The 8,157-nt window shown below is 46.3% G+C and overlaps 1 long non-coding RNA gene and 2 other non-coding genes across 3 annotated transcripts; 2 read left to right on the top strand and 1 right to left on the bottom strand.

Moving 5' to 3' along the window:
* Window positions 1-3,148: 3,148 nt before the first annotated feature.
* LOC114677788 (U6 spliceosomal RNA) lies at window positions 3,149-3,256 on the bottom strand. Its single transcript, XR_003729234.1, has one exon. It is a non-coding gene; the product is annotated as a U6 spliceosomal RNA (small nuclear RNA).
* A 1,708-nt stretch (window positions 3,257-4,964) lies between these two features.
* On the top strand, window positions 4,965-5,047 carry TRNAL-CAG (transfer RNA leucine (anticodon CAG)). The gene has a single exon. It is a non-coding gene; the product is annotated as a tRNA-Leu (tRNA).
* A 402-nt stretch (window positions 5,048-5,449) lies between these two features.
* Window positions 5,450-6,089, top strand: LOC144340548 (uncharacterized). The gene has a single exon (XR_013416777.1). It is a non-coding gene; the product is annotated as an uncharacterized LOC144340548 (long non-coding RNA).
* Window positions 6,090-8,157: the final 2,068 nt, after the last annotated feature.

Here is an 8,157-nt window from a genome sequence, read left to right as displayed (position 1 = left end):
GCAGTTTCATCTCTTTCATTTCCTTATTCCTCTTCTCCAGACACAGAAGCCTTTTGTTGCTCCTTCATTCTCTCCCCATGTTCTTTGCCCTTGCTGTGCCCTCTGTGTGTCCTCTGGATATGTGTGATATGTGTTTGTCTTGCCCCCCATTTCATTCAGGTTTCTGTTCAAATGATGTCTCTAACCACCCTCTGTAAAATAGCACCCGCCTGCCACTTTTCTACTTTCTGACCTGTCACCCTGCACTACTTTTCTTTTGGGAAAACTCTTGCACAATTACTAATTTTCTTAAAAGTATTTATTAATACTTGAAACTATATGCATTTTTTTAATAGTCTTTCTTCATCACAGAGGCAAGAATCCACAAAAGCAGGGATTTTGTTTTGTTTGTAAATAAAGTACCTGGCACATATTAGTTGCTCAATAAATATCAGCCGACAGATTAAGTCATGATTATGCTCAAAGTTCAAGGAAGTTTGAAACTGACCTGAGCCGGGCGCGGTGGCTCAAGCCTGTAATCCCAGCACTTTGGGAGGCCGAGATGGGCGGATCACGAGGTCAGGAGATCGAGACCATCCTGGCTAACACGGTGAAACCCCGTCTCTACTAAAAAATACAAAAAACTAGCCGGGCGCGGTGGCGGGCGCCGTGGCGGGCGCCTGTAGTCCCAGCTACTCAGGAGGCTGAGGCAGGAGAATGGCGTGAACCCGGGAGGCGGAGCTTGCAGTGAGCTGAGATTCGGCCACTGCACTCCAGCCTGGGCGGCAGAGCGAGACTCCGTCTCAAAAAAAAAAAAAAAGAAACTGACCTGGAGGTCAGGGATAGTATGCTTAAACTACATGAAAGAGATGGCTGCTGGATGTTTTCTTTTTTTTTTTTTTTTTTTTTTTGAGACGGAGTCTTGCTCTGCCGCCCAGGCTGGGGTGCAGTGGCCGGATCTCAGCTCACTGCAAGCTCCGCCTCCCAGGTTTACGCCATTCTCCTGCCTCAGCCTCCCGAGTAGCTGGGACTACAGGCGCCCGCCACCTCACCCGGCTACTTTTTTGTATTTTTTAGTAGAGACGGGGTTTCACCGTGTTAGCCAGGATGGTCTCGATCTCCTGACCTCGTGATCCGCCCGTCTCGGCCTCCCGTGGGGACAGACCAAACCCTGCCTACCAAGTAGGCTTTTATTGACTCAGCCTCTTTGGGATTTAGCAAATAATGTATTTTAATGTTGGACATACTTAAACTAAAAAGTCATTCATGGTTTATCTGAAATTCTAATTTAACTATGTATCCTGTATTTCATTTAGTAATCTTATTTGAGAGCCCTGAGCCCTTATACCCTTTGGCTGAGTAAACCCCATGCTTCACCAGAAAACAGCTTACCTCAAGAAATTTGTATGAATACTCACTCTCTATCCTCTTCTTATCTTTCACCTAATTTTCAATTTTGTGTCTTACAATTTAGTTTTTCAATTCTAAATTTTGTTTCTTCTCAATATTCTTTAAGATTACTATAGTAGATGGTTGTACAAATACACCTGGGCCCCACCCTTGTAGTACCCTCTGCCTACACTGTCTTTGGTTTGGGCCCTGTGACTTGCTTTGGGTAATGTGAGGCAAGCAGAAGTTCGATAAGAATGTGCACACTGGGGGATGGCCTCTGGGAACTGCTTTCCCATCACGTCTAGCCTCCTTGGGAATGAAAGACTTTATGAAAAGAGAGGCTTGGCATCTTGACTGAATGGCAGGCATAAATGAGCCTAGGCAAAGCCAGCCAGAGATGGGGGGTGGGGGGGTGGGGGTGGGGGATGGGGGGTGGGGGTGGGGGGAAGTTTCGTTCTTGTTGTCAAGGCTGAGGTGCAAGGGCAGTCTTGGCTCACTGCAACCTCTGCCTTCCAGGTTGAAGCGATTCTCCTGCCTCAGCCTCCCAAGCAGCTGGGATTACAGGTATGTGTCACCTCGCCTGGCTATTTTTGTATTTTTAGTAGAGACGGGGTTGAAACCCCCACTTGCTGGCCAGGTTAGTCTTGAACTCCTGACCTCAGGTGATCCGCCCGCCTTGGCCTCCCAAAGTGCTGGGATTACAGGCGTGAAGCCACCACGTCCGGCCTTAGTTTTGCTTTCCATATTTTTAACCATTTATTTATTTGAGACGGAATTTTGCTCTTGTTGCCCAGGCTGGAGTGCAATGGCACGATCTCGGCTCACTGCAATCTCTGCCTCCTGGGTTCGAGCGATTCTCCTACCTCAGCCTCCCAAGTAGCTGGGATTACAAGCATGTGCCACCATGCCTGGCTAATTTTTTGTTGTTGTTGTTCCTGTATTTTTAGTTGAGATGGGTTTTCACCATGCTGGCTACGCTTGTCTGGAAGTCCTGACTTCACGTGATCCACCCGCCTCGGCCTCCCAAAATGGTGGGATTACAGGTGTGAGCCACTGTGCCCGGACATTTTCAACCTTTTATAAAACTATCTAGCCAGGGCAACATAATAACAAAAAAATAAAAAACAGCCAGGCCAGCTGACGTGTGCCTGTAGTTCTAGCTACTGTAATCCTTGCTCCTGTACTCCTCCTTGGGGAGTTCGAGGCTACAGTGAGCCAGCATCATGCCGCTGCTCTCTAGCGTGGGCAACAGAGCCAGATCCCATCTCAAAAAATACATATATTGTTTCTAAATTGGACTTTTCCTCTCCCACTTCTCTTTCTTTAGAGGGCAATTCTAATTTTCATTGAGGAACTAAGCTGGGATTTGTCATGAGGCCTACAGACTGCAGTTAAAATAACTACTTTATTAGAGGCCTCAGCTTCTCTATTTTATTATTTTTAAAATTTTTTATTCTTTTTGTAAAAAATGGAATGCTTTGGTCGGGCACGGTGGGTCACACCTGTCATCCCAGCCCTTTGGGAGACTTGAGGCGAATGGATCGCCTGAGGTCAGGAGTTCAAGACCAGCCTCGCCAACATGGTGAAACCCCGTCTCTACTAAAAATACAAAAATTAGCCGGGTATGGCGGCGGGCGCCTTTAATCTCAGCTCCTCGGGAGGCTGAGGCAGGAGAGTTGCTTGAACCCAGGAGGCGGAGGTTGCAGTGAGCCAAGATTGCGCCACTGCACTCCAGCCTGGGCGACAAGAGCGAGACTTTGTCTCAAAAAAAAAAAAAAAAAAAAAAGAATGCTTCACAAATTTGCCTGTCATCCTTGTGCAAAGGCCGTGCTAATCTTCTCTGCATTGTTCCAGTTTTAGTGTAAGTGCTTGCCGAAGGGAGCACAGCTCTGTCCATTTTATTTCATGTTTCTTGGGCTCACTGCCCCATTATGGTGTAAGCCCTTCGATGGTGGAGCTTCTTCTGTCTGTTTACTGTTGGATCACCAGCACCTAGAACTCTGCCTGGCACATAGTGGGTACCCAATAAATATTTCCGGTATGTTGGATGAATGAATTGCCTCTCTCCTTTCTTGTCTCCAAAGTTGGTATCCACCAGTATACCACCCTGTGAAAACAGCAGAGGTGACTGCATTTTAGAGGCCTTGCAGAGGACTTATTAAACACTTACTGTGGGATTCTATCCCCATAACTTCTTAATTTGCTTATTTATATTTTTAAAATCAACAAATAAAGATATATATATTTATGATGTACGAAATGATGTTTTGTTCTATGTGTACATTGTGGGAAGGCTAAATCAAGCTAATTAACATATCCATTACATCACATACTTATCTTTTTCTTTTTGTGGCGAGAACATTTAAAATCCACTCTCTTAGCAATTTTCAAGTATTCAATAACGTTGTTATTAACTGTAGTCACCATGTTGGACATAGCACAACTTCTGAATTGGTAGGCCTGGGAAGAACAGAATTTGCCTCTAATTGATTCCCTGGAGATGGGAATTTAATGCTTAATTTAAGGGATTAAGCATTGTATTCGATCAATTGAACTCACGATGAAACTATTATAGATGTCTAAGAAAGCTGTTTCTAATGTCCACAGAAGCAAAATGACTTATCTAAGATTCTCCAGGTAGTTAGTGACCAGTTCTAGTGCTGTCTGAAATTCGTATTCAGGTCCCCTGACTTCTAGTCAGTGATATTCCGACCCATGGCATCCTGACTGCTAACCCTTGCTAAGAACATTTGAAGTAGGTCACCTCTGACCTTTGTTTATGTTTAGAAAAGTTGTGCTAGAGGCCTTCTATCAAGTACGCGCTGCACCGGGTTTAGTAAAATACATAAGCTACTCCCCATTTTTGTTGCTGTTGTTTTTGCTTCGGCGTTTTAAAGTTTTTATTACAGTATAACATCCACACCGAAAAGTACACAAATCCTCCATAAACTCCGACCGAGAGGCAAGACAAGCCAGCCTACCCACGCTCCCCGCCCCCTCCACCCGCCCCGCCAACAGTAACCACGTGCTAGGAGATTTGCAGCAGAACGCAAAGAGTAGGGACCAGCGAGCACCTTGTTCCAGCAAAAAACTGGAGTAAGCCTAAAACTTCCTGGGAGTTCAGTGTAAATTTAAGCCAGGTAGTCTAGCAATGTCGAGTTCAACAGGATTGCCATTATTTTAACTAGAATTCAGTTGAGAGTAGGGCGCGATCGGGCGATCGCCGTCTTCCGCTGTAGTCACTCGGCCCTGAGCTTGCTCACGCCCGCCCCTCGCTCCGCCCCGCCCCGCTGCTCCCCGCCCCGCCCGCCGCCGCCCTCCCCGCGCAGCCTGCGAGCGACTCGGCGTTCCCTCGGGAGGCGCCGCTCTGTGGCCCAGACAACCAGTCCTATGCAGTGCTTCAACTCCGGATCGCCGTCCGAGGCAGTTCGTGGAGTGGCGGCTTACCTTTTAACCCAGTAATGCCCATATCTTGAGAAAAAGAGAAACAAGGGGGTGGGCAGGGGTGGGGACTGAGGGGGCAGGTGGAGGAGGAACGAATAGGGTTTAGATAGACACAGAAATGAGTGCTGAGCAGACAATACAACACGGCAGTCAGGATGGCCGAGCGGTCTAAGGCGCTGCGTTCAGGTCGCAGTCTCCCCTGGAGGCGTGGGTTCGAATCCCACTCCTGACAGGTGCTAGTTTTAGTTTTTCGAGTATAAGTGTACGGTAAGTTTTCCTACCTGCTCTTTTAAAATATAAATTTTCCGAGTTCCGGAATAAAAGCGCTCTGTTTTTATTAGCCACTGCAAGGATAGCAAAAAGTACTCTGTACTCACAAAATAATTTCAGAACCTACTGTTGTTTTGAAATCTCACGTCCTTTCCCTGTTTCTCCTCTGTCTCTAGTTGTCTTTCCCTCTCCCTCCTTCACATGCAGAGTTGAATGAATGTTACTCTTCAGTTCATGGCTCATTATCATTACTGTAGGGCTCTTCTTTATTTAGTTATAGATTTCTTTTTAATTCCCTTTCCTCAGTCTCATTCCCCACCTCATCCTGACTCCCCATAAGAAATCACTGCAAGAGTTCCGGTCCGGCAGAGAGCGCGGAGAGACGCTGAGCGCGGCCCCGCTCCTCCTGGGCATCCCAGGCCCTCCGGCCCCGGGTCGGCGGGTGAGCTAGGGGACCCCGAGACAGGCCGCGCCCTCTGCCCTGCAGATACGGGAGGCCTCTGCTGTGACTGGGCCCAGGCCTTGAAGCGGCGTTGAACCTCTCTTCTCCACCCTACCTCGGTGACTGATGGCGGCGTTGGCCTCTCCCAGCCCGTACCCCGCCGGCCGTCGGGTCTCCCGGCCCAAGCGTGCCGGGCGTGGCGGCGGGAGTGCCGGGCCGGGAAGCATGCCGGCCGCTCGAACGCTGCGCGGCGGAGGCCGTTAAGGCGTGGAGGGCCCGGGAAGGCGGCCTAGGGACGCAGGCAGGCTCGGCCGCCTCTTTAGGCCACGGAACCGCCAGATCTGGGTCCCGGGTGACCTCTCTGTCGCCGTTGGGCGAGACCTACCTAGTCCTGACGACAACGGACAAAGGCCTTAACGGGCCTGCGAGGTGAGCTAAGTCCCGAACGACAACGGGTGGAACGGTTAGCGGATATCGGGCGGTTGGTCTTCGTACTACCAGACCTCGCTGTCGGAAGAGAGAAATGGTAGAATGACAGGCCACGTTTGGCCCATTGGAAATGCCCACCACCCTCTGGGAAGATTTACTGGCCGTTATGGAAGGCCTGTGTATATAATATGAAAAAGCTGCTCTCAACTCCACCCTAACCTTTTAATAGAAAACATTTGTCACATCTAGCCCTTCTAGATGGAAAGAGGTTGCGGACGTATGATAGAGTTAGAAAGTCACACATCTTGTAAATTCTCATTTATTTAAAAGAAATCGTAGAAAATACATGTCTTCTGGAAATGACTTTTGGAAATGGAGTTGTTAGACGGCCTCTGGAAGCGATACGTCCACGTTTGTTCAGTGGGTTAGATGACATGGAGCTGGAAGACCCGAAAAGGAAGAAAAGAAGGTTCTATGCTAGACTGGTCATATTTAGAAGATATTTTCGTATTCTATCCAGTATTTTGTGTGCATTTTATTCCTCACTACTGTGTATATAGTTGACAATGCTAAGCTTTTTGAAATGTCTATTCTTTTTAGATATTCTGAAGTGTCTGATATATGTTAGAATTAGAGGTAGTAAAATCACATTTTGTAAATATCTTTTTGTTACAATTCATAGAAATGTTGTTTTTTGGGGGAATGGCCAAATCACCTCTTGAGTAATACTCATTGTGTTTGTGCAGTGGTTCAGGGGAACAGAGAGGAGGGGAGGTGCAGAGAGCTGTATGCCATCCTACTTACAGTGAGGCAGGATGAATCACTATGTCTGTGCATTTTGTTTTACTTATCTGTGTGTATAGTATACATAAAGGACAAATGAGTCCTAATTTACAACATCTAGTCTTTCTGGATGTTAAAGAGGTTGCCAGTGTATGACAAAAGTAGAGTTTGTAAACTAATATATTTTGTACATTTTGTTTTACAAGTCCTAGGAAAGATTGTCTTATGAAAATTTGAGCATTCTTGCCCACTGGGTTGATGGAGATAGGAAGGGTTATTGGCCAGAATGTTCACATTTGGAAGACTCTTTCATATTATAACTGTTGTTACATGTTTGCAGTTTATTCAAGACTGCTGTGTACATAGTGGACAAATTAACTCCTTACTTGAAACATCTAGTCTATCTAGATGTTTAGAAGTGCCTGGTGTATGTTAAATGTAGAGGCAGTAAAATACCACTTTGTAAATATCTTTTTGCTAAAATTCACAGGAAATGCTTTTGGAAATTGAATTGCGAAGCCACCTTTGTAAGCAGTATAGTACTGTCTATACTTGTTCAATGGTTTAGAGGAGGTGGGAGGGAAGAAATTGCAAAAGATAATATGCTGGTGTGTTCATACTTGGACATTTTCAGACACCATTTTTCTGTATGTTTTGTGTGTTTTGTTTTGCTGTGTATATAGTGTATATAATGGACAAATAGTCCTAATGTTTCAACATCTAGTCTCTTGGTGTTAAAGAGGTTGCCAGTGTATGACAAAGTAGTAAAATTAGCATATTTTGTATACTTTGTGTTGAAATTCATAGGGAAACTTGTCTTCTGTAATTGACTTTTGCATAGGAATTTGTTCAACAATCTTTAAGCATTACACGTGCCTGTACTTGTCCACTGGATTGAAGGCAGAGAAGGAAGAGTAGAGGGAAGGATTCAAGGCCGAAATGGTCACATTTAGAAGATAGCTCAGATGATAACCATTGTTATGTGTGTGCAGTTTTATTTAACAGTGCTGTGTACGTGGTAGACAAGTTATGAAATGTCTAGCCGGGCGCGGTGGCTCAAGCCTGTAATCCCAGCACTTTGGGAGGCCGAGACGGGCGGATCACGAGGTCAGGAGTTCGAGACCATCCTGGCTAACACGGTGAAACCCCGTCTCTACTAAAAAATACAAAAAACTAGCCGGGCGAGGTGGCGGGCGCCTGTAGTCCCGGCTACTCAGGAGGCTGAGGCAGGAGAATGGCGTAAAAACCCGGGAGGCAGAGCTTGCAGTGAGCTGAGATCCGGCCACTGCACTCCAGCCTGGGCGACACAGCGAGACTCCGTCTCAAAAAAAAAAAAAAAAAAAGAAATGTCTAGTCTTTAGATATTTGGAAGTGCTTGATGTATTTTAAAGTAGTATTAGAATAACACTTTTTGTAAA

Source organism: Macaca mulatta, chromosome 4 (assembly GCF_049350105.2).
Source record: "Macaca mulatta isolate MMU2019108-1 chromosome 4, T2T-MMU8v2.0, whole genome shotgun sequence".
Classification (NCBI taxonomy): domain Eukaryota; kingdom Metazoa; phylum Chordata; class Mammalia; order Primates; family Cercopithecidae; genus Macaca; species Macaca mulatta.
This window is presented reverse-complemented; position numbering and strand designations above follow the sequence as displayed.